The sequence below is a fragment of the Hordeum vulgare genome, chromosome 5H, assembly GCF_904849725.1.
Source record: "Hordeum vulgare subsp. vulgare chromosome 5H, MorexV3_pseudomolecules_assembly, whole genome shotgun sequence".
Taxonomy (NCBI): Eukaryota; Viridiplantae; Streptophyta; class Magnoliopsida; order Poales; family Poaceae; genus Hordeum; species Hordeum vulgare.
Genome location: NC_058522.1, coordinates 112,205,182 through 112,232,619, shown reverse-complemented (window position 1 = coordinate 112,232,619; position 27,438 = coordinate 112,205,182). Strand labels below are relative to the sequence as shown.

Here is a 27,438-nt window from a genome sequence, read left to right as displayed (position 1 = left end):
CCAATTATTTGTCCAGTATTAAATCCAACACTATTTCATATTCAAATCAAAAAAACTCCAAGTCGAATAAAAATCATCCATCATATAACATCACAAAATACATATCCTAGGTTTACATAACACAATAAATCATCTCATGAATACATTTTCTTACACAGGAATATAGCAAGAACGAACAAAATTACACAATAAAACAATGGCACATCTGCTACTGTCCCAACAGTATAGTAGACTTCATTCCGCTCTCCTATGAGGCATGCTCGAGATGCCACAACTTCTCAACCTACAAGAACATTACACTGCACATGAATCAATCAAAAGGAAACAAATATAAAAAATATTAGAAATAAAAAGATTTGTGTTCATCATCAAGATGGTGTTAAAAATCCTGAGATATAAATTCTGGAGTATAATAAGTCCAACCTAAACAGGTCACAGAAACTGAAAATTAAACTTCAAACTATCTAAGATTGTTCAAGGAAATTCTGGACAAAGGAAATGCAGACAAACAAACTCAATATCTTTATGGTATTTTCTCTTTACTAGAGGAATTTAAGCACTGACACAAGCAGGAGTCAATGAGACAATAATTAGCAGACATGTAAGATAACACAAAACAAGCTACTCCACATTTCTGTGATAACCAAGTGCAATCCAGGGTGTAAAAATACTAGCCCAAAAAATCCTTTCGGCAACATACATCACTAAATTACGCTATCAATAAGTGCACGAGCGTCTCTAATTTATTACCTTAGGAAGTTTTAGATCGAATCAAATGAAAACATGAAAAAGGGACTACCAAAGAGCATTATTGATTTAGATAGAGCTTGATGCTGAGTTGATTTCTGGTTTCAACTAGGGTAATTCTTTAGCCATATTGGAGAAAGGAAACCTGACTAGCACTCAAAATATTAACCAGAAGGCAATAGTAAAACATAAAAGATGGATCAGATTTCTGGCTTGGAATCCTGATGGGATTACATTTGCGCATTGTATAGTCATAGTCGATAATTTGGGGAAAGTATCCTCGGGTCCATATAATCCAAGGAAAAGAGCAATTGATCATCACAGTAAGTGCATAAACGTGGTATGGATATGATATCATCACTTCTCATAGCAAACAAAAAATGGTGTAGGAGTTTCTATTTATTTTAGACAAGACAACTATACAACATCCATGACAGAACGTGCTGCTTACTAGACATTCAGAATAAGTAGAGATACAAAAACATGACTTCAGATGCCGAATATGCACAGTTTAATAATATATTGTATCATGAGACACCTAATAAGTGTTGATCATCACTTATGAATCAACCACAGAAACCAGCTGCACAAAGAACAATATAGTTGATATGTGTAAACGGGGGTATAGTAACAGGAAGCTCCTTGTATGAGTGCAGCCACTATCACAAAAACACGTTTCCTTCTCGATGTCTGCCAATCTAACGAGAAACAAGGCCATGAAAGCAAACCAAGCATCAGATACCTCATGGCATCCCAAATACCACTATCCAAACAAAATTCAGTTCAGTGCTAAGATATGTATGGACAAGTTGAATGCAAAAACCATCTCAAAGAATGGTTTGTGCTAGAATCTTAACCCAAAGTATCTCTAGGCAACGTACAACGCTGAATTACGCTACCATGAAGCGCACCCCAGTACTCAACCTTAAAGCTGATAAAAACTTAGCAGAGTATACATAAAGATGAACGGGAACACTCAGCGTGTCAAAAAAGAAGGCATCATCAAATACTATAGTAATTATTATTGGACATGATATAGTAAGGTACTCTCACTGGTTATTGACTATTGTCAGTTTTCACTAAGCATAAGTGCATAATATGGAAACAATATAAGAGAAAACATACACCCTCGGATATTAAGCTATTCCAAGTATGTGAGGTATACAACTTATAGGAGCTTACATGACAATTGAACCGATAGTCCCAACGCCCAGAGCAATGTTCTTCGGGGAATCTAGGTGTTCTTGTTTATTCTCTGTAATATTTGATGTCGATAACCTTTTCTTATTCCCTCTACTGATTAAAAATATAAGTAATTAATCCCAGTCCAATGTGTTGAGGGAAGAAAAACATAGCGTGTCAAAAAAGAAGGCAGCATCAAGTACTATAGTAATTATTATTGGAGATGATATAGTAAGATACTCTCACTGGTTATTGACTGTTTTCAGTTTTCACTAGGCATAAGTGCATAATTAAGAAACAATATAAGAGAAAACAAAAGTAGTTAGTCCTGGTAAAATGTGTTCAGGGAAGAAAATCATAGCATATAAATCAATGAGTTTTAACAACTCGCATCATGAACATTCAGTGATCAGTTTTTATGTATATGAAGCTGAATGAGCTTACCTAAGCAGAGATCCTATGGTCTCATCATCAGAATATGTGCCTTGCGAAGCCTCTTGATGCCGTGATTTCCTCTTGATGTCGTGATTTACTCCGTGAGAGGTCCACTGAAGGCGGCTCCTTATTTTTGGTTCTGCCGTAGATGAATAGAAACACTCAATATGTCAAAACAGACAAAGACACAGTATAAAACTAGTTCACATATCTGTGGCATGTTCACTCTCAGTTCTTAGGAAGGGAAAATGCAACCTAGAGTCCTAAATTCGTTGCATATTTTGCCTATGATGAAACTAAGAAAAATTAACTTGACAATACATGCTATGGACTGTAGTCTAAAGAATAAATGACATACAAGATTAAATAATATGATTCTATTTTGCAGAAGCAGCTGTTTTTTCATACATCCCATGGCATTTATTAACCGAGCATGGAAATGGCGAGAATGGATTACGAGGAAGAAGAGTGAAGACGAGTGTACTGACCCTGGACGAGGGAGAAGAGGCTGCCGTTGGGGTAGTAGTCGTACACCAACAGTCACTCCTCCTTGGCTTGGAAGTATGCCCGCACTGCCACCACGTTCGGGCGCCGCACCCGCCCGAGCTCCTCCGCCCGCCGCCCGAACTCCGCCGCACCGGCGCCCCCCCCCCCCCCCCCCCCGCGTCGCCGGATGCAACAGCAACACCTCCAACCGGAACAACAAAGGAAACACCAATGATCACCTGCATGACATTTCAGATCATTACTACAGATTTTCTATTTATTTAAGACACTAGCAACAAAGATAGCTTCTGGCTTCACATATAATTAAATAGCCTACTGTTATTATCATGTATGTCAAATATGAAAGAGGTAGAAACAATAGTTATGTACATTCATTGCAAACAGACCTATAAAGAAGAAGAGAAACCGCTACTATGCTTCAATCATCAATCCAACATTGCACACACACCTAGGAAAAAAGTAATAAACACGTCCCCTAATATAAATTATCATTAGGCCCAAACATTTGGCAAATCCAAACATGATGTTGTTCTACAACTACATCAGGTAGTTAATACCTCCATGATGCTACAGGTAGAAAATACCTACTCGTATCATATGAGTTTGATTGCGGGGTGGACAGGGGAAGACGGTGCATACTATCACTATGCACAACTACTAATTGCAAGAACAACAAAGCTTAAATAAAGGTTGAAGTTCAACGTATCCAGGAAAAATATTATTGTAGGCCCGGGACGCGATGTGCTGCGTGCATCCACGGAGGCCCGGGATGTTGCTCGTGGCCGAGGAGCTCATTTCCCTCGCGGCACTAAAAGCCGTCCAAGGGGCACATGCCAAAGTGAGCAAGATCAGGAAACTAGAATTTTCTCAAACTTAAATGCCATGGCATGTTGATACAAATAAGGATAGTTGTGATGTCATATCCTATCATCGGTTGGCACAATAAAATAAATTGTTATATAAACCATAAATAAATAAAAACACTAATGGCGTTTCATGCAATAGCAGATCATTCTCCCGTAGAGACTTCATCAATAGGATATCAGTAGTGCCACATGAAGGGAGCAGAAAGTGACCAGGAGATGCCAGCTGGTCAAGGTGGTAGCTGCAAAGCACAATTCCATGTCATACGATATCAGTATTAATAAACTCACTGGCATCTCATCTTCTCATTCACTCTTCAGCAAAAGCTCACCCTATTCTATGCACAAAGAAATAAGCAACATTCAAAAATAAGAAAGAAAAATGAAAGTCAAAGCTAACAAGTTTTTGAACATCACATGTACATACACTCCAGGCAGCACAAACAAACAAAGATACTACTCCCATCTGTCAAGCTATCGAAGCAGCAAGAAACCAGGACATGCTACACAGCCTTCTTCTTTTTTTGAACCGTAGATACACAACCTCGTTCATTACGAAAAATAATCAAAGCTTTCGCAGTAAGTACGCTAGCTCCAGAAAACTAGTCACTCTTATCATTTTACACTCATGGTCTCCTGATTTCTACATTATGCTGCGACGAATCACAATAAATAGCTATCAAATACACCAAATTCAATTGGCACTCCTTGGCCAAAGCTACCACATAAGCTAAGCATCATCTGGTGTTAATAATCTGAACTGTGCACGTGCACAACCGAAGAAAGTAGCACGCATGGACATGGATAGATAGATCTGCGGATGTTGATAATCAAGCATGTTGACGTCGGTGTTAGTACAGAAAAGGCTGGGAGCAACCATGTGCACGTTAGGGGCTAGTGTACTAGTATTGATGTAACTGCGTCCAAAGAGAAGCACTCTGAACCTTGAGTTTGAGAGTTTCTGCACAGAGGGTTGAAGGGAAGCTGTTGAGAGGCATGTCCACCAACGTAGTTATGCCACCTGAAAATGGAGGAATTAATTTACAGGACTACTGTATGCAGCAAGAGAGAATACTTCTAATTACCAAATCGTGCCAAATCAGTCGTAATCCAGTAATGTTGCTTGCTATATACAGTATGTTATTAGTTAACTTAATGATAGCTACTTAGCATATCAGGTGGCTTCTGAATCCCGATTAGCATAGCCAGATACAGACCGAAGTGCTTTGGAGTGTGGCTCTGAACTACTAATAAATTATAACGGATTCGCACCTGCGGCGGCGGCTCTTGTGTCGGTGGAGAAGCCCCATCACCTCCATTGGCCTCCACGCTCACGCCCGTGCCGCTCTGCGGCATTGCGAACAAGTCCACCACCGTCACCGTGTACTCGTCCACGAACTCCCCAAGCATCAGCCCCATCACCTCCATCGGCACACCGGCGCGCGCTGCAACCACATCCGTAGATCAGATCAGATCGATGCAAAACCGAAAACATTAGCACTAAACGTAATCACGAGAGAGTATTAATTGGAGATCGGTCGCCGATTAGTTGGTTGTGTACCTTGCTTGAGCATCTTGAGGAGCGCGACGGGGGCGATGTAGATCTGCTCCGACGAGTCGGGGAGCGGCGCTTCGGCGGCCGGCTCGGGGAGGCCGGCGGCGGCCAGCAGGCCAGCAAGCATGTGGTTGTCCATGGATCTGCCGGTTGTCCTCGCTCGCAAGCTTTGATATGATCGTACAAGCCGCGTTGGCGTATCAATCTAGCCGTCCAGGACCAAGGAATTATCGATGACGAGGACAATGAGGGCCATATTTATCACGCCCTCTTTCCTTTCCTTCACCTGCGGCGCGCACGAGCTGAAGCTAGGGAGAGGGCCGGCGGCGGGCGCAGCAGAGGGGGGAGGGAGGGAGGGAGGGAGGAAGAGGGCTAGGGTTTGGCTGTGGGTGGGGTTTTCTAATTTCTTTTTTTTCCTGTATATACATGGATGGATGGATGTGAGATGGTGAGATAGATGGATGGATGGATGGGCACCATGTCATCGATCCGTGGGAAGAGTTCTAATTGGTTTGAAAAATCAGTGATTTAAAATAGTTTTCATGTATTAAAAATAAAGAAATTTTGTGAAGCATATATCAAAATATTCTGCAAAAGGGCATCACACAAATTTTCACTAGAGTTAGACCACATTTTATGGATGAGGACCAATTTGTATTCATTTCTCATCTTTCTAGCTATTTTAATCATTTTCTGAGTGGCAAAAAATGAGTTTTTTTGTAAAGAACCTACCAAATATTTCTTGCAAAATTGGACTCCATCAATTTTCTAAAATATTAGTACATATTTAATATACAATTGACCAAATGATGGGGTGTCAAAATCTTTTATCCACCTCTCCTGAAAAAGAAAACTTTCTGCCGATTCAGTTGGAAGCAGGTCAAATTTGAACTACAGCGAGATTATATGGTGAGGTTCATCCCGTGGTAATTTTCATCAACTATAAAGCAATATAAAATGTAGTTGCTTCACAAAATGAAAATATTAGCAGAAACAAAGATTGGATGATGAGCTCACATGGATTGTTAGATGGGGCTAAAATTTTGTGGAGAGCTATGTTTTGGGCACATAGAAGATGTGGAAAAAAAATTCAACTCATAAGGATATTCTTATCTACTACTTCCTTCACAAAGTTGTTAGCTGAACACAAACTTTGGAAATTTGCTGAGAAAGATTTACTAAGCAAATCATTACAAAAATTTTCATGAGGCAATTATTTGGATAGGAAAGAGTGCCCAAAAAATACGAGGATAATCAAAGAAATAGAAATAGCACTTCCTTCACAAAGTGCTATTTTGTACAGAATAGGAAAATGAATATTGTTGCATTATTTTTGAACTATGGAAGGAAGGGTTTTCACATATTCGAGGAATATATGATCCAAAGTATTTATGAGAATTCTTCGAGAAATTTTGGAATGACAGAATAGTAGGTTGATTCACAAACTAGGATGAGATGGGATAGAATGGACCCACGAGTGACATGTCAACATAGTTAGAACACGTTACGACATTTTTATAATCGTCGTAAAAGTTATGACAATCTCATCTTATGCGGTTACGATGTTTTTGACTCACATCGTCGTAATTTATATGTAGGTTTGATCCCCTCAAACGGCTTACGACAATCTCGGATGAAATCATCATAGATTTATGATGAATTCATCAACGACGTCTTGAAAAACGTCATGTATGAGCATATTTCTTGTAGTGTATGTGTTGATTGATATTTAAGTTATGGTGTTATTCTTCTAGTGGTGTTATGTGGACGTCGGCTACATAACACTTCGCCTTTTTAAGGACCTAGGGGAATGCATCGTGTATAAAGAATGCTTATGGTGGGTTAATGGAGTGACAGAAACCTGAACCCCAGTTCGCATACTTTTGTATGAGGGAGTATTCGATCCTAAATCTTATTGCTATGGTTAGGCTTTGCCTTAATTTATCTCTTATATTTGCGGATGCTTGCAAGAGGGATTAATCATAAGAGTGTACTTGTCTTAGCCTAGAAAGTGCACCAGTACTAGACAGAATATGGCCAAAGCACTTGACTAGCTCTCCCGTGTGTCCTCGGGAACTCCTTAGTCTTTATAAGTTTAGTCCCTCGGCTTATCCTATGTGTTCAAAAGGATTGGACCACTTTCCGCACCTCGGCACCATTTACTTTACTTGCATTTATTTCCTTGTTGCTTATACTAGAAAACCCATAAAAAGTTACCTTTTAGTACTTGCAGTAATTCCTTGCTCAAGATCGCTTTTCAATACCTTCTGCTCCTCCTTGGATTCGACACTCTTACTTATCGAAAAGGCTACGATAGATCCCCTACACTTGTGGGTCATCAAGACCATTTTCTGGCGCCGTTGCGGGGAAGTGTAGCGCTATTGGTAAGTGAAATTGGTAAGGAAACCTTTACACTTTACGTGTTGTTTTTGTTTTCTTGTTTCCACATTTTGTCGCTATCGACAACTTTGCTCTTGGTTTGTTGCTTGTGGGGAACCACACCAACGCTATTGTGGTGGAGAAGCCTCCCACACCTACTGAAATTGTGTCTTTTAAAATACCAACTGGTATTATTGATTGTGTCTTGGCTTATCGATATGCAGGAGATAGACATCCAGGTGAACACTTGCTATATCATTCACAACTATGCTCCTTATTTAAGCTTGCAGGTATATAGATGGATTTTGTTATGAGAAAGCGATTCTCTCTATCATTAAAAGATAAGGCTTTGGATTGGTATAGGCTTCTTGATGACTCTCACTTACTAAATTGGCAAGATCTTATGCCTCTCTTTTATGGAAAGTTTTATCCTCTTCATGAAATACATCGAGACATGAACAATATTTATAACTTTTGGTCTCGTGACGGAGAAAGCATCACTCAAGCTTGGGGGAGATTGAAGTCCTTAATGCTCAAATATCCCAATCATGAGTTCTCCAAAGAAATTATCCTTGCGAATTTTTAGGCAATGTTTTCTCGTCAATATAAAGAGATGCTTGATGCTTCCTCTAGTGGGGCATTCTCCAACAAAAGCACTGAAGCTAAGTGGGATCTTATTCAAAGGATCTAGAAGAACACTAAAAACTGGGAGATTGATAAAGGTATTGAACCCGTTATAAATTATGAGCGTTATTACATTGAGAGCTTTGTAAGAACTGATTACTTCAATACCTTTTGTGCAAAGATTGGTCTTGATTCCCAACTTCTAATTGATTTTTGCACAGACCTTGCCTCTCATATTGACTTTTCTAAGAAGAAGGAGGATCAACACCATAAACCTTTTAAGGAATTACCTATGGATATTAATGTTGTTGACCCTATCTTGCCTGCAGTTGAATATGAAAAGCCCCCTTTTCCTGCAAGGATGAGGGAGCATTGTTTTGTCACAGGCATCCTGAATAAAAGTGAAAGAACGAATTGATGAGCATGAGGACCTGATTAAAGTCGATCCTCAAGTTGCATTAGTCAAGGATCTTTTTACTAGTAATACTGAGGATTCCAATATAAATTTTGTGCTGTTTCCACTAACCTTGTTACAGCCAAGAATAAAGGCCCAATTTCAGGTATTCCAGTTGTATTTGTTAAAATAGGAGATCATAATTATTATGGGCTATGTGATTTGGGATCCAATGCTTGTGCTATTCTTTTTTCACTTTACCAAGATATCATGACTGCGATTCTACCGTGTGAAATTGAAGAAGTTGATGTTACTATTCATCTGGCAAACAAAGAAACTATCTCTCCTACTGGAATTGTGCAAGATGTTGAAGTTCTATGTGGAAAGGTAAAGAATCCTACCGACTTTCTAGTACTTGGTTTAGTGCAAGATAGTTTTTGTCCTATTATCTTTGGTAGGCCTTTTCTCAATACTTGTGGAGCTATTATAGATTGCAGAAAGGGAAAAGTATCTATTGAATTTAATGGTGAGCCATATGAATTTAACTTTTCTAAATTGTCGAAGCAAACTCGTGGTACTGATCTGCCTAGTAATGATAAAACTACTGAAGAGATCGCTTTTATTGCTATTCCTCCTAACGGTCCTTTACAACAATTTATGGAAACCACGAGAATGATATGCATATGCAGGAAAGGAATGAGCTAGATGACATATTCTTGAGACAACCTGCTATCCTGGAGCACAACCTTCCGGTTGAGCCTTTGGGAATTTTATCGAAACCAAAAGAAGACCTGGTGTTTGATCTTAAACCTCTTTCCCAGTACGCTCAAGTATGCTTATCTAGATGAAAAGAAATTATGTCATGTTATTATAAATTCTAACCTTTCAGGATATGAAGAAGAGCGACTATTGGAAGTCCTTCGTAAACACCGAGGCTCTATTGGCTATACTCTTGATGATCTTAAGGGGATTAGTCCATCTATTTGTCAGCATACTATCAATCTTGAGCCTGATGCTAAACCGGTTGTTGATCATCAATGTGGGTTGAACCCGAAGATGAAGGATGTTGTGAGGACCGAAATCCTCAAGCTTCTAGCCACAGGTATTATCTACCCTATAGATGATACTAAGTGGGTAAGTCTAGTACATTTGTGTTCCCAAGAAAGGAGGTACGGCTGTGGTTCCTAATGATAAGAATGAACTAATACCTCAAAGAATTATTATTGGATATAGAATGTGTATTGATTACAGGAAGCTGAACAAGGCAACCAGGAAGGACCACTGCCCGCTGCCGTTCGTCGACCAAATGCTCGAAAGGTTGTCCAAAAACACTCACTTTTGCTATCTTGATGGGTATTCTGGCTTCTCTCAAATTCATGTTAACACTGTCGATCAAGAGAAGAACACTTTTACTTGTCTCTTTGGTACTTATGCTTATAGACGTATGCCTTTTGGTTTATGCAATGCTCCTACTACTTTTCAAAGGTGTATGTCTGCTATCTTTCATGGTTTTTCTAAGGAAATTGTGAGGTCTTCATGGACGATTTCTCCGTCTATGGAACCTCTTTTGACCATTGTCTCCACAACCTTAATAAAGTTTTGCAGAGATGTGAGAAGACGAACTTGGTACTCAACTGGGAGAAGTGCCACTTCATGGTCAATGAGGGAATTTTTCTTGGCCACGAGATTTTTGAAAAAGGAATCGAGGTGGAGAGGGCAAAGGTTGAAGCAATCGAGAGAATGCCTTATCCAAGGGACATCAGAGGTATTCGTAGTTTCCACAGTCATGCTGGTTTCTATAGAATATTTATTAAAGACTTTTCTAAGACTTCGAAACCCCTCACTAATCTTCTCCAGAAGGATATTCCTTTTGTGTTTGATGAAGATTGTAAGGAAGCCTTCGAAGTTCTCAAGAAAGCCTTGATAACCGCCCATGTAGTCCAACCACCTAATTGGAATTTGCCTTTTGAAATCATGTATGATGCTAGTAATTTTGCTGTTGGAGTTGTGTTAGGACAAAGGGTTGATAAGAAATTGAATGTTATCCATTATGCTAGCAAAACCCTTGATAGTGCTCAAAAGAATTACGCTACTACTCAGAAAGAATTTTTAGCGGTAGTGTTTGCTTGTGATAAGTTTAGGCCTTACATTGTTGATTCTAAAGTCATCATTCATACTGATCATGCTGCTATTAAGTAACTTATGGAAAAGAAGGATGCCAAACCAAGGCTTATCAGATGGGTCCTTCTTCTTCAAGAATTTGATTTGCAGATTGTTGATAGGAAAGGAGCAGACAACCTTTCCAGGATGGAGGACATACCACATGATCCTATTCCGGTCAATGATAGTTTTCCTGATGAACAGTTAGCTGTTTTGCTGGTAAAATCTAATTCAGATCCATGGTATGCAGATTATGCTAACTTTATTGTTGCAAAGTTTTTGCCTCTAGGTTTAATATTCTAGCAGCGGAAGAAGTTCTTCCACAAGTTGAGGTATTACTTTTGGGATGACCCACATCTTTTTAGAGAAGGTGCGGATGGAATTGTGAGGAGATGCATACCGGAGCATGACCAGAAGGATATTTTGAGACAATGTCATAACAGTCCTTATGGAGGACATCATGCCGGTGAGAGGACCGCACACAAGGTTCTCCAATCAGGTTTTTATTGGCCTACTCTTTTTAAAGATGCTAGAAATTATGTTTTATCTTGTGATGAGTGCTAGAGAGTTGGTAATATTAGTAGGAGGAATGAGATGCATATGAACTAGTCTCTAGTCATTGAGCCTTTTGATTGCTTCCTTCACACAAGTACACTCACATCATAGTAGCTATTGATTATGTGACCAAGTGGGTTGAACCAATCCCTACTAAAAGTGCTGATCACAAGACATCTTTGAAAATGCTCAAGGATGTAATCTTCCCTAGGTTTGGTGTACCTAGGTACCTGATGACCGACGGAGGATCACATTTTACACACGGTGCTTTTAGAAAAGCTCTAGCTAAATATGATGTTAATCATATAATTGCTTCACCTTACAACCCTCAAACAAGTGGGCAAGTTGAGCTCACAAATAGAGAGATCAAGTTGATCTTGCAAAAGACAGTGAACAGTTCTAGAAAGGACTGGTCCAATAAGCTAGGAGATGCTTTGTGGGCGTATAGAACTGCTTACAAAAATCCCATGGGGATGTCTCCGTATAAGATGGTCTATGGCAAGGCATGCCATCTACCTCTAGAGTTAGAGCACAAAGCTTTCTGGGCTGTTAGAGAGCTTAATGTTGATCCAAAGCTTGTTGGTGAAAAGCGTCTCATGAACTTGACTTCTCTAGATGAGTGGAGAAGTGAAGCTTACGAGAGCGCAAAAATGTTCAAAGAAAAGGTAAAGAAGTGGCATGACAAGAGAATTTGGAAACGTGAATTTAATGTTGGTGATAAAGTTTTGTTGTATAGATCTCGTTTTAGGTTTTCTCCAGGTAAATTACTTTCCAAGTGGGAAGGATCGTACCATATCGAAGAAGTCTACCGCTCCGGTGCATTCAAGATTAATAATTTTGAAGGCAGAAAACCACATGTTGTGAATCGGCAAAGACTCAAGCATTACATGGCTGGAGATCCCATCAATGTAGAGGTGGATGTGATATAGGTAGCCACTCACGAAGCACATATTGCAACACTGTATCAGACACTGGCAGAAGCAGAATAAGAATAGGTCAGAAATATGGTAAGGAAACTTCGCGAAAATCAATAAAAGTTTTGTATTATGTGTTTTTGCAAAATTAGGAAAATTCAGAGCCGAAGCGGAGCCGGAGAGGATCTCCAGGTCACCCGGGCTACCTGCTGGCGCGGGCTAGCCCCTGGCGTGCGCCAGGAGGCCGCCTGGACCACCCGGAGTCCGTCTTCGACTCTACTATGGCTTGTTACCTTCCTTTCGGTGCATAAATTTTTGCTATATATTTCCCGGATCGTCCCGGCTTTGTATCTTGCAACTCAAGTGGGGAAGACTACACGGGTCGTCGTCTCCGCCGTGTCCAGTGATACGTCTCAAACGTATCTATAATTTTTGATGGTTTCACGCTGTTATCTTGTCAATTTTGGATGTTTTTTTTACCTTTTATATCTTTTTTGGGGCTAACTTATTAAATCAGTGCCAAGCGCCAGTTCCTGTTTTTTCTGTGTTTTTGACTCTTTTCAGATCAGATTTTGGAACGGAGTCCAAACGGAATAAAATCCCCAAAATAAATTTCTCCAGAACGGAAGAAGATTGGCAGGCTTGAGGGCCAAGGCAGTGGGCCCACAAGGGGCCCACAAGCCCTGTTGCCGCGGCCAGGGGGAGGCCGCGGCAACCAAGCTTGTGGCCCCCCTGGCACTCCCCTGCCCTAGGTCTTTGCCCTATCAATTCCCTAAAAATCCAGAAAAAATAAGGGCATCCACGAAAACACTTTTCCGCCGCCGCAAGCTTCCGTTTCCGCGAGATCTCATCTGGAGACCCTTCTGGTTCCCTGCCGGAGGGGAATTTGGAGTTGGAGGGCTTCTACATCAACATCATCACCTCTCCAATGACTCGTGAGTAGTCCACTTCAGACCTACGGGTCCGTAGTTAGTAGCTAGATGGCTTCTTCTCTCTCTTGGATCTTCAATACAAAGTTCTCCATGATCTTCATGGAGATCTATCCGATGTAATCCTCTTTGGCGGTGTGTTTGTCGAGATCCGATGAATTGTGGATTTGTGATCAGATTATCTATGAATTATATTTGAGTCTTTGCTGATTTCTTATATGCATGATTTGATATCCTTGTAAGTCTCTCCGAGTCTTGGGTTTTGTTTGGCCAACTAGATCTATGATTCTTGCAATGGGAGAAGTGCTTGGTTTTGGGTTCATACCGTGTGGTGACCTTTCCGAGTGACAGAAGGGGCAGCAAGGCACGCATCATGTTGTTGCCATCAAGGGTAACAAGATGGGCTTTTATCGTATATAATTGCCCATCTACATCATGTCATCTTGCTTAAGGCATTACTCTGTTCTTTTGGACGTAATATACTAGATGCATGCTGGATAGCAGTCGACGTGTGGAGTAATAGTAGTGATGCAGAAAGTATCGGTCTACTTGTTTTGGACGTGATGCCTATAGATATAATCATTGCCTTAGATAACATCATGACTTTGCGCCGTTCTATCAATTGCTCGACAGTAATTCGTTCACCCACCGTCTACTTGCTTTCATGAGAGAAGCCACTAGTGAACACTACGGCCCCTAGGTCTATTCACAACTATCGTTTCCACTTTCACTTTTACTTTGCTTGTTTACTTTGTTGCTTTCAGTTCTCACTTTGCAAACAATCTATAAGGGATTGACAACCCCTTCATAGCCTTGGGTGCAAGCTCTTTGTGTTTGTGCAGGTACTTGTGTCTTCATGCGATCTTCCACTGGTTCGATACCTTGGTTCTCAAAACTGAGGGAAATGCTTATCGCTGTTGTGCTACATCACCCTTTCCTCTTCAAGGGAACACCAACACAAGGATCCAAGGCCGCGGGAAAATCCTTTGCATATTTGCCAAGGAAGTCCCTAAAGGCGTAGCCGCAGCAGCAGGATTCCTCGCGCCGTACCAGGGAAGGTCTGTTGTCACAGTAGCATCCAGCAAGATATCAACCAAGGGAAGGTCACCAGATGGGATACTAATGAAGAGATAGCCGCAAGACAAGCGGAGATGGAGCGCTTCGTGAGAGAAGAAGACAATATGGTGACCACACAGCAGGAAGGAGATCCTTCATCACCAGGATCCAGCTCCAACAACCCCATCGTCGTGGGGTTTAGGAACCCTCAACGTGATCTTTCTCTGAACCTTTCAGAAACTGCCCCTCCACCGGGAGCTTCACCTGTGTCATCTACTATATCCGAAGCTTATAGAATCACTAACCAATTCTGTGAAGACTTCCATGTTCTTAAAGTACATGTGGCCATATTGGAAGCCGAAAATAAAACCCTTCGGCACATAATAGCGGACTTGAAGAACAACAAGAACAAGGATGAAGAGTGAAATCTTCATGGGTAATGGCATTCCCTTAGCTTGTTCCAAGCTTGGGGGAGTGACCAGTATCTTTATTTGTATTATTTACCTTTATGGTCAAGTTTAGTGTCGTATCATGTCTAGGGAAGTTATCTTATGAAATGGGTGTTTGCATTGAGGTCTATCACTCCTTTGTGGAGAGTTTGTATCTGTGAGCGTGCAGTGTCTATGATGGAATATTAATGAGAAGTCTATTGGTTTCTTTGCTGCACTTGGTATTCTCTTCATGCAATCGATCTTATATGTCTATTCTTATGGGAGTATGATCTTACATATCAGGTATGGCTTTGAAAACTTTATTCAATCTTGGTAAATATAGCATTGGTCATAACAACAAGCATGATTTTTTTTAGTAGTGACATAGCCAAAACCTTTATGTTCTTATGCTTGAAGTGTTATGCTGATAAGGAAGACAACTTGATGTTTTATGCCAAAAACTTTATGTTAAACTTTATATCATTTTTTATCCAAGTCAACATTATTAGTCTGCTCTCAAAAGCCTTTGCTAGCCAACCCTTGCACTAAGCGGGAATACTGCTTGTGCATCCATACCCTGAAACCTCAACCTTCCCAAGAGTCCACCATACCTTCCCTATACGTGCTATTTGACCACCACTCCTAAAGTATATTACTCATGTGCTATCTTTAAACCTTCAAATATCACTCCCTGTTTTGTGCCTCTGCTTTAGATCATGAGGAAGTAGTAGGTAATTCATGATCTTCTCATACATGACAAGCGTTATCCTGAGTTTGCATGTAATCTGTGAACCCCTAACACCAGAAGGGACTGGCATGAGCGCGCCCAGCTCGTAAAAGATAATAACAACAAACAAAACCTCCTTCACGATTTGTTGATGAGAAATCAGAAAAGTTTGGTAATGATAAACAAAGGAGACTAAGGGGATGTGACCGTTCCCACTTTGGGAGCCGTTCCTCAAAACTTGTCGAGCATGAGAACTATTGGGCTATCTACTAGCATTCGTTGACAAATTATGCACCTCTCAAAAGCTTGTTTTACAACCTTGTTGATTTCAAGATCTCTACAAAGCTCTAGCACATGAGTTATCCCTACTTCCCTATGTGAAGGGCCAATCTTTTACTTTTATGTTGAGTCAGTAAAACCTACTTATTTCTATTCTAAAAAGAGCAGACACCTTGTGTTGACAAAGATGCATGCATTTATGTTGTTTCATTCAGAATTGCCATATCACACCTTTGTTGATATTATCATTAAGATAAGTAAGTTGTTTGTTAAAGCCTGGCTAAAGCAGACATCTTCCTTTGTGTTGGCATTTTCACTTCCTGACTAATAACGCGTTCTTTCAAAAAGCTTCAATTGATCTCATCAAAATATAAGAGGAGCAAAAGTTAAAAGTTATTAGTTGTTCTTTGACCAAGGACATGTTTGCCATGGTTTGATGAGTTTTCTTAGCTCTTCTTTTGATTGTAATTGATATTGCTCTTTCATAAGGGCCTTATAAGTTGAGATTGTTGTTGAGGATGGTTGAGTTTAGTAGATAAATTATGATGCTTCTTGTCTGTATTCTTATTTATCGACATTTCACTCTCTAAACTTGTGGACAGGTTTACCGAACTCAAAATTCTCTTGGGGACAAGCAAGGTCTAAGCTTGGGGGAGTTGATACGTCCAAAATGCATAAATATTTTGTATCATAATTTGTCTCTATTCATTGATATATTTCACATCATGATGATATACTTATAGTGTTTTGGCTTATTTTACACAATTTACAACTTTCCGGTGCCGAAATAGCACACACAAAATTCAGTGGAGAAAAATAACACGAAGAGTTGCAATACTAGAACATCTCCAACTGCGCTGAAAATTCGAGGGAAGAAGTTTCCGAACAGATCCCAAAGACATGCCAAAGAAGGGCCGGTGGGGGGCCACAGGTCACCCAGGCGACCTACTGGCGCGGCCCCCCTAGGCCGCGCCAGGAGGCCGCCTGGGTGGTGGGTCCCGCCTCCGGTGCTCCCCTTTGGCCTATATGTTCATCTTGACCTAAAAGTTACGGGGAGAGACGAGTTTTCGTAGTTCCGCCGACGCTCCATGGCGGAAACCTATAGAGAAGAAAAGACCTTTCTGGCGGGTAGATTCCGCGGGGGAGAACTCCTCCCGGAAGGGGAGATCGTCCTCAACGTCATCACCATCGTCACGAGCATCATCGAGATCATCATCACCATCATCACCATCACCAACACCATCTCCATCTTCATCCGATCTTCATCCCATCTACTTCACCATTGCAATCAGAGTTGTACCTTGCACTATTCATCCCCTCTACTCTACCGGTGTTGATTACTCTTTTGTGGTGAATGCTATTGAGTTTTGTTGGAGGATTATTGTTATGACAGATTGTTAATCATATTTTGATCGCCTCTGATCATGATGTATTTTATGTCTTGTGAGTAGTTCTGTTAGTTCTTGAGGGCATGGGATAAGTCTAGATGCTAGTAGTCATATGATGTTGAAGTAATATGTGTTGATTGATATTTAAGTTATGGTGTTATTCTTCTAGTGGTGTTATGTGAACGTCGACTACATAACACTTCGCCTTTTGAAGGACCTAGGGGAATGCATCGTGCATAAGGAATGCTTATGGTGGGTTGCCGGAGTGACAGAAACCTAAACCCCAGTTTGCATACTTTTGCATGAGGGAGTATTGGATCCTAAAGTTTATTCCTATGGCTAGGATTTTCCTTAAGTCCTCTCTTGTATTTGCGGATGCTTGAAAGAGGGATTAATCATAAGAGTGTACTTGTCTTAGCCTAGACGGTGCACTAGTTAAAATCCACCCACATAACACTTATCAATACAAAACATAGTACTAGACGGAATATGGTGAAAGCACTTGACTATCTCTCTCGTGTGTCCTCGGGAACGCCTTAGTCTTTATAAGTTTAGTCCCTCGGCTTATCCTTTGTGTTGAAAAGGATTGGGCCACTTGCTACACATCGGCACCATTTACTTTAGTTGCATTTATTTCCTTATTACTTATACTAGAAAACCCATACGAAGTTACCTTTCAGTACTTGTAGTTATTCCTTGCTGAAAATCGCTTGTCAATACCTTCTGCTCCTCGTTGGGTTCGACACTCTTACTTATTGAAAAGGCTACGATAGATCCCCTACACTTGTGGGTCATCAGCTGCGAACATGTCTTCGCCTAAGTATAAAACTCACTCCGAGTGATGAGCAATCCTCTCACTCGGGGGCTTAGCTGCGAACATGTTTTCGCCTAAGTTAAAAACCTCTCCAAGTGAATAGCAACTTATTCACTCGGACGATTAGCCACGAACCAGTCTAAGTTTAGAACTCACTTCGAGTGACGAGAAAACCTTTCAGTCGAGGGCTTAGTTGCGAACCGGTCTTTGCCTAAGTATAAAACTTGCTCCGAGTGACGAGCAATCCTCTCACTCGGGGGCTTAGCTGCGAACATGTCTTTGCCTTAGTATAAAACTCACTCCGAGTGACGACCAATCCTCTCACTCGGGGGCTTAGCTGCAAACATGTTTTTGCCTAAGTTAAAAACCTCTCCGAGTGAATAGCAACTTATTCACTCGGATGCTTAGCCGCGAACCAGTCTTCGCCTAAGTTTAGAACTCACTCAGAGTGACGAGCAATCCTCTCACTCGGGGGCTTAGCTGCGAATATGTTTTCACCTAAGTTAAAAACCTCTCTGAGTGAATAGAAACTTATTCACTCCGATGCTTAGATGCAAACCAGTCTTCGCCTAAGTATAAAACTCACTCCGAGTGACGAGCAATCCTCTCACTCGGAGGCTTAGCTACGAACATGTTATCGCCTAAGTTAATAACCTCTCCGAGTAAATAGCAACCTATTCAAGCGGATGCTTAGCTGCAAACCAGTCTTCGCGTAAGTATAAAACTCGCTCCGAGTGATGAGCAATCCTGTCACTCGGGGGCTTAGCTGCGAACAAGTTTTTGCCAAATTAAAAACCTCTGCGAATGAATAGCAACCTATTCACTTAGATGCTTAGCCGCGAACCAGTCTTCGCCTAAGTTTAAAACTCACTTCGGGTGACGAGAAATCCTCTCCCTCGGAGACTTAGCTGCGAACTTGTGTTCGCCTAAGTATAAAACTCACTCGAGTGACAAGCAATCCTCTCACTCAGGGGGCTTACCTGCGAACATGTCTTCTCCTAAGTTAGAAAACCCCGCCGAGTGAATAGTAACCTATTCACTCAAATACTTAGCAGCGAATCAGTGTTCGACTAAGTTAGACTCGAGCCGGGTGAAAAACAATATTTCCACTCTGATACTTATCTCCAAATTAGACTTCGCTTAAGTAAGGGATTTTCCCGAATGTCAAGAACATTCAAAAACCAAACAAACTCACATAAACTCAAAGATATCCAGCATGGATTAAAGTTGTCTATGCGGACGAAAGTACTCGGCTTTAACACCAGAACGAAGTTTTAACAGATACATTATCACTCGACATACCTAGGCGAATAAAAGTTTGGACTGTAATTGAAGTTTCTTATCAAGGCACACCAGGACTCGCAGGCTCAACCAAGGTGTTGATTACGAGTTGATGGATATACTTCTCGCCCCCCGTTGGTTACCCCAAGTGGAAGGTGGAGATGTAGTCAGCAACAGATTTCCCTTACATGGGGACTGTAAGGTTTATCGAACCAGGAGGACTCCGAGGATCAACAAGTAGGTGTCCGCTGCTCTGGCGCTAGCAGAAGACGTGGACCTGCACACACAACAAATAACTTTGCTCCCAACGAGTTCAGAGAGGTTGTCAATCTCTCCGGCCTTGTAGTTTGCAAAGGATCAAAACACAAGAGGGAATAGCGATAGTGATTGCAACGGAAAAGTAAATAAAAGCAGTAAATGATGGAGGTGTAAACAATGGTGGAATATAGACCAAAGTCCCATGATGTTCACTAGTGATGTCTCTCTCCCAAAAGACGATAAACAACTATGCTGGGTAAACAAATTACAGCTCGGCAATTGACAGAATTATAAACGCACCGCAATGGTAATCATGCTACTAGAAGTTAGAGGCTCATAAGTAATGGGTAGTACGACAAGACAAGTAGATTGTTTGTCCATCAACATCTACTCTCTAATCATCCACCTTGAGATATCTATCCAGAACATCTCGCTGGTATTAAGTTGCAAGCCCCACCCAAAGTGTAAACTCAAAGCAACGGACAACTGCATTAACGAACTTTACGTAAGGTAAACAATCCTTGCAACCGTGGTTACAAGCACCGTTATTTTCTCCCTGGTGGCAACAGCACATCCCTAGTCTCATGTTTCTCTCACTCAAGCTAGACATCAGGGGGCATGAACCCACAATCATGCATAATGCTCCCTCTTGGAGTTACAATCTACTACTTGGCCAAAGCAATAAAAAGTAACAGAGAACATGCATGAATTACTCAAGAACATAATATAAAAGGAGAACCAAATATATAACTCATCACAATCTGAACATAAATATCATAATCCATCGGATCCCAGCAAACGCAGCATAGCAACAACAAGTAAATTACAGAGATGCCTTGATGATGTAGGCAACTCACAAGGACTAAACATTGAAGCACAAGATTGGAGAGAAGACATCACATAGCTACTGGTCATGGACTCATGGTGGTGGAGAAGCTCCCGGAAGAGGTCTTCTAGCGTTCACGATCTCGGGAGCTCTGTGGCAGCGGAACGGTGGAGAAATTTGCGATTCTGGATCTTATCGTAGGGTTTTCCGTTGGAGAGGTAAATATACGCCGAAGGAGGACACCAGACGGGGTGGGCCCCACCCACGGGGCCTGGTGGTGCGGTCAGGAGGTGGCCCGCGCAGGGTGGTCACCTGGGCGAGCCCTGGATCCCCTCTGGGCCCACTTGATGCTTCGTGAAGCTTCCGTCACGCTGATTTTTATAAATTTTTCTCGGAATTTTTGGGGCTCTAGAAATTGGGGTAAAAGTCCCTGCAAAAAAGACATCAGCACAAAGAAACTGGCACTGGGTGCACTAAGTTAGTAGGTTAGTCCAAATATGTGTAAAAAGGTATGAAAGTGTAGGAAAATATATAACAATGTTACCCAAAAGAGCATGGAACAAACAGAAATTATAGGTACGTTTGGGACGTATCAACATCCCCAAGCTTAATTCCTGCTCGTCCTCGAGTAGGTAAATGATAACACAAATAATTTCTGTGGTGACAAGCTAACACACATATAAGAACTTCAAAGTAAAGCAAGTAAGATATCCAATTCAAGTCAAGACAATAACAAGCAAGTGTCTATATTTAGTATTGAAAATAGCAAAGTAAGGACATAAAGGTGCAAGAGCTCTAGTTGTCCTTGACTCGAATGTCTCCAAATGGTGTTTGCGTGCAAGAAGTGGGAGATGGGTTTAGAGCATAAAAATATTATATGGTTTAATTGAGAACTCAATCTACTAAAACTTCACACTTGGTCTCCTTCGGAATCTTATTTTAACTCATCCCCAGACCACTAGTCAGGTACAGGTCAAAATGATCCTCTCCCTTTCGACTTTGAGCACTCATGAAATGGATGAGCGCAAGCAAGATATGTTGGCACTTAGGATGGCAAAGAGAATAACGGTGGGGAAGGAAGACAAAAAAGGTGTGAAAGGCTCACATAAATGAGGACAACCATAGGCGAGAGAAAGCCAAATGACAGATATGATGTGAGGAGTAGGGATTGCCATGGAATGGATGCACATATGAGCTAAGGTAAGATCTCCAATGGAACTAGTGGGGGTGCATCCAACTTGCTTTCTTATGAAGACCTAGAGCTCATTTGATGAGGCTCATCATTGGAATATACAAGCCAAGTTCTATAGTGTAAGGGTCCCCACATAGTTATGCATGAATTATAATCCCTATGGAGTACAAATATAAGAATGGAGTACGAGTGTGGATCTTTCAAAAGGAATAGTAGTGTTGCCCCCTTCTCTCTTTTTATTTCTTTTTTATTTTCTTTTTCTTCATTTTTTATATTTTTTTGTGGTCTCTTTGGCTCTTTCAATTTATCTCTCATTTGTCCTCTTTGGGATCTTTTCATGTCTCCTCTTGGGGATCTTTTCATTTGTCCTCTTTGGGATCTTGTCCTCACTTAAAGGCAACAGTCTATATTTTACAAGAATAAAAAGTAGATCTTGACACTTTATAAGAAGTACTCGACATAAAGACAAATTAAAACTATCATGATGTATGTAAATGTATGCCTCTGCCAGTGTAGCAGGATATGCAATGAGACTAGCGCGTCATGTAGCAATAATAAGGGCAAGGCCCAACTAGCATGCGGCTCCTTGATCAAGAAAAAGCATGTATGACATGAAGATCAAGTCATGAGATGGTGGATGTTGCCTGGCAATGTATCTCGGGAAGGCTAAGGAAATGCCTTAATAGGTAGATATGGTGGCGGTTTTGAGGAAAGATATAGTGAGGCTTATGATGATAGAGCGTATCATGCCAAGGGTTTGGATGCACCGGCAAAGTTTGCACCAACTCTTAAGATGAGAAAGGGCAAATCACGGTACCGAAGAGGCTAGCAAAATATGGATGGTGGAAGTGCCAACAGTCGAATAGTCGCATTGGTCCAAAGAACTCATGCACTTATTATCGGTAACTCTCTATCTAGTCAGAAGATTCACAAAGAGACAAGTACCCCGAGGAGGAGTGTTTGGGGGTTTGGTTATCCTTGCGCATCCTCGACCTATGATAACGTGAGGGTGCTCTATATATTCCAACTCCTTGAGAGGTTAGAGCTCCATCTAGTAGCTAGAGTTCTCAACTAATTTTTTTAGTTTTTGAAAATACACACGGATTTCCCAAAGTACGACACCTATCACTAATAGGCTCAAGCTCTTGACACAATAGTCCAAACATTACTCAAATCGATACCTCAAAACTACTGCAAGTTACTACTATACTTAAATATCAACCTCACTTACCTACTCATGCAAGACACACAACTCAGTGCAACAAGATAACTCTATAAACAAGATAAGCATGATAACTCAAGATAGTTCCAAAAGCAACCTAAATAAAAGCTCTTAAAAAAATAAAGCATGAAAACTAAGAGCTAAGCATGACATCAGCTATGAAAAGATAATGAACTCACATAAAGATAAGCATGAAAACCAATGTTGTGTTCTAGAGTGGAGTCGGGCGTGTTTCTCTCCCAAACAAAGAAGGCTAGGTTCCAACTTGTTATGAACAGCAACAAAAACTAATAAAACTAAAAAGTAAAGAGTGGGACGCTCCAAGCATAGCACATAACATATGAAGTGATAAAAATATAACATGGAGAAGGACGAAGTGATGATTGTTGATGGAGAAGGGGATGCACAGGGGCATACCCAAGCTTAGATGCTTGAGTCTCCTTGAATATTTCTTGGGGATGCTTGGGGGCATCCCCAAGCTTGAGCGCTTGACACTCCTGGATCTTCTTTCATCATCTTCCATCACATACTTGAAAACTCCCTTCATACGAAACTCATCATAAGCTGATTAGAGTGGTTAGTGCCCATAATAAAATAATTTATTCTGTACTGGAAATAACAATTTTCATGAAGAGCTGCTGTTTATCAATATTGCCAAAAGGTTTTTTCAAAGAAAAAGCAACCTTAAGATTTGCAAAACAATGAAAACGCAGAACAGGGTAGAATGTAGGAAAAACAGAACAACGGGTAGTAAATATTTTTTTATGGTAGTTCTGCAACTCAAATCAAAAAAATCAGAACAGATGCGAGAAATAAAAGTATATAGAGCATACTATCAAAAACATTCAGATCAAAAAGATGATCCGGTGATTTTTGGCGAATTTTTCCGTCAAGCAGACATAATCTGTTTCTGGACAGCATGGCACAACTTTTGAACTTTCTTGCAATCGGAGGCTAAAATTTGGCACAAAGCTTGAAAATAAAGATAAAATGATGTTGCTACAGTAGTAACAAGCATCAAGACCACTAAAACTGAAAGTAAAAACAAATTGGGTTGCCTCCCAACAAGCGCTTTCTTTTATGCCTTTGAGCTAGGCATGATGCAAAAAGATCAAGTATTATCAACTCCAAAAGAATATCTTGCTTGAATAACAGACACATAAGGTAGCTTAATCTTTTTTCGAGGGAAGTCTTCCATTACCTTTTTAAGGGGTAATTGGAATGTAATGGCCCCTTCTTTCATGTCAATGATAGCACTAACGTTGCGGAGAAAAGGACATCCCAAAATAAATGGACATGAGGGATCACACTCAATGTCCATAATAAGAAAATCAACGGGAACATAATTATCATTGACAACAATAATAACATCATCAATCCTCCCTAATGGTTTCTTTTTGCAAGAATCAATAAGACGAACACCAAAAGAACATTGATCAAAAGGTTTCAAATCAAGCATATCATACATTCTTTTGGGCATAACGGAGGCACTAGCTCCAACATCACATAAAGCAAAGCAAGAGAAATTATTCAATTTAATCTTGACCATAGGATCCCAACCATCTTCTAGTTTTCTAGGAATCGAAGTCTCTAGCTTGAGCTTCTCCTCCCTAGCTTTGATAAGAGCATTGGTAATGTGCTCGGTGAAGGCAGTATTGAGTCTACTAGTGTGGGGGTCTTTAGCCATTCTTTGCAAAAAAAGTGATAACTTCGGAAAGACTAGTGCGGGGGTCTTTAGCCATTCTTTAGAAAAAAGTGGTAACTTCAGAAAGACTACAATTATCAAAATCAAGATTATTACCATTAATTAAGGTGGTGGTGATGTCATCTAAGCTCATTTTTTGGTAGTCTCTAACTTCAAAGGACCTTCTTGTCGTGAAGTTGAGGTATTAGCATCACCATTAATAGGTCCACTTGGACTAGGGATGTGATGGGTGCTAATAGTTTTGAGATCCTCAACAAGTTGTATAGTAGCAAGGGTAGTGTGTGTAGGAAGGCTCTTTATCCTATCTTCCTCTTCTTGAGATACAACCACTTCGGGTTTGGCCGCCATTTGATTTATCAAAGTTGCCTGTGTGTGAGACATATTGGAAACATGGGTCTCCGTGGTGATGAGTCTAGTTTGGAGATTGGAAATCTCACTATTCAGGCTCTCAAGTTGTCTTCCAATGTTTTGCAAAATAGAAGACTGCTCATCTAATTGTCTAGAGAAGGCCTTGTTTTGTTCATATTGGGTGTGCATATAATTCTTTGTAGCCTTCTCTATCTCTAAAACTTTTTCATAACTAGGCATTCTTCTATCATTAGGAGTGTAACTATAGGTGTTGTTGTTCCCATAGTTGTTGGATGGGAATGGTCTAGGATTTCTACCAAAATCACTCCTATAAGCATTATTATTAAAGTTGTTCCTAGAGATAAAATTAACATCAACTTGCTCTCTTTCTTGAGCAACCAAATAATTTAAAGGAACATCATGAGGATCAATATGAGCCTGCTTAGTAAGTAAAGACATGATCATGTCAACCTTATCATTAAGGGAGGAGATCTCCTCAACAGAGTTTACCTTCCTACCTGTTGGAGCTCTCCCGGTGTACCATTGAGAATAATTTGTCATCATCTCGTCCAATAGCTTTGTGGCAGCACCAAGTGTAGTTGACATAAAGGTTCCTCCCGCGGCCGGGTCCAACAGATTCCGCGAGGTAAAGTTCAATCATGCATAGAAAGTTTGGATAACCATCCAAGTATTCAAACCATGTGTAGGGAAATTATTGACAAGAGATTTCATACGTTCCCAAGCTTGGGCAACGTATTCGTTATCCAGCTGCCTAAAATTCATAATGTTACTTCTTAACAGGATAATCTTAGCAGGCGGGTAATACTTCCCAATAAAAGCATCTTTGCACTTATCCCAAGAATTTATGTTATTCCTAGGCAAAGATTGAAGCCACACTTTAGCTCCTCCTCTCAAGGAGAAAGGAAAAAAGCTTAAGTTTAACAATATCACCATCTACTTCTTTATACTTTTCCATATCACAAAGCTCAACAAAATTATTCAAGTGCAAAGCAGCAGCATCTCCAGCACCGGAGAATTGATCTTTCATGATAAGGTTCAGTAAAGCAGGTTTAATATCATAGGAGGTCGCCTCAGTGGCAGGAGCAGCAATAGGATTGCAGATAAAGTCATTGTTGTTGTGACTAGTGAAGTCCCACAACTTAGTGTTCTCACTGGAACCCATAGTAGCAGCAACAAGCAAGAACAAAGCAACTATTTTTTTTATGGTTTTTGGTATAAAACTCTAAAGCAAGAACTAGAATGCAAACTAACAAGACTAAAAGCAAAGGTAAAAGATAGTGTGCAACTCCCCTATCTTGAAGATTGGAGTCCCCTGCAACGGCGCCAGAAATTTTCTTGATGACGAGTTGATGGATATACCTTCTCGTCCCTTGTTGGTTACCCCAAGTTGAAGATGGAGATGTAGTCAGCAGCAGATTTCCCTTACACGGGGACTGTAAGGTTTATCGAACCAGGAGGACTCCGAGTTTCAACAAGTAGGTGTTCGCTGCTCTAGCGCTAGAAGAAGACGTGGACCTACACACACAACAAATAACTTTGCTCCCAACAAGTTCAGAGAGGTTGTCAATCTCTCTGGCCTTGTAGTTTGCAAAGGATCAAAACACAAGAGGGAATAGTGATAGTGATTGCAACGGAAAAGTAAATAAAAGAAGTAAATGATGGAGGTGTAAACAATGGTGGTAATATGGACTAGAGTCCCATGATGTTCATTAGTGATGTCTCTCTCCCAAAAGACGATAAACAACTATGTTGGGTAAACAAATTACAGCTCGGTAATTGACAGAATTATAAATGCACCACAATGCTAATCATGCTACTAGAAAGTTAGAGGCTCATAAGTAATGGGCAGTACGCCAAGACAAGTAGATCGTTTATCCATCAGCATCTACTCTCTAATCATCCACCTTGAGATATCTATCCAGAACATCTCGCATGTATTAAGTTGAGGGCCCCACCCGAAGTGTAAACTCAAAGAACGGACAATTGCATTAACGAACTTTGTGTAAGGTAAACAATCCTTGCAACCGTGGTTACAAGCACCGTTGTTTTCTCCCTGGTGGCAACAGCACATCCCCTAGTCTCATGTTTCTGTCACTCAAGCTAGACATCAGGGGGCATGAACCCAGAATCATGCATAACTCTCCCTCTTGGAGTTACAATCTACTACTTGGCGAAAGCAATAAAAAGCAATGGAGAACATGAATGAATTACTCAAGAACATAATATAAAAGGAGAACCAAATATATAACTCATCACATTTTAACCTAATCTCATAATCCATTGGATCCCAGCAAACGCAGCATAACAATAATAGGTAAATTACATAGATGCCTTGATCATGTATGGCAGCTCACGAGGACTAAACATTGAAGCACAACATTGGAGAGAAGACATCACATAGCTACCGGTCATGGACTCATGGTCCAAGGAGGACTACTCACAGCATGTCCGGGAACCGTCCATGATGGTGCAGAAGCTCCCGGAGGTCAATCCTCCCTCCAGCAGGGTGCCGGGAAGAGGTCTTGTGGCGCTCCCGATCTCAAGAGCGTTGCGGCGGCGGAACGGTGGAGAAATTCACGATTCTGGATCTTATTGTAGGGTTTTCCGTCAGAGAAGTAAATATAGGCCGAAGGAGGGCACCAGAAG

General features: G+C 40.8%; 1 non-coding gene across 1 annotated transcript; it reads right to left on the bottom strand.

The window, feature by feature from the left end:
* Positions 1-942: 942 nt before the first annotated feature.
* On the bottom strand, positions 943-1,037 carry LOC123400521. Its single transcript, XR_006610763.1, has one exon. It is a non-coding gene; the product is annotated as a small nucleolar RNA Z103 (small nucleolar RNA).
* Between the last annotated feature and the right edge of the window lie 26,401 nt (positions 1,038-27,438).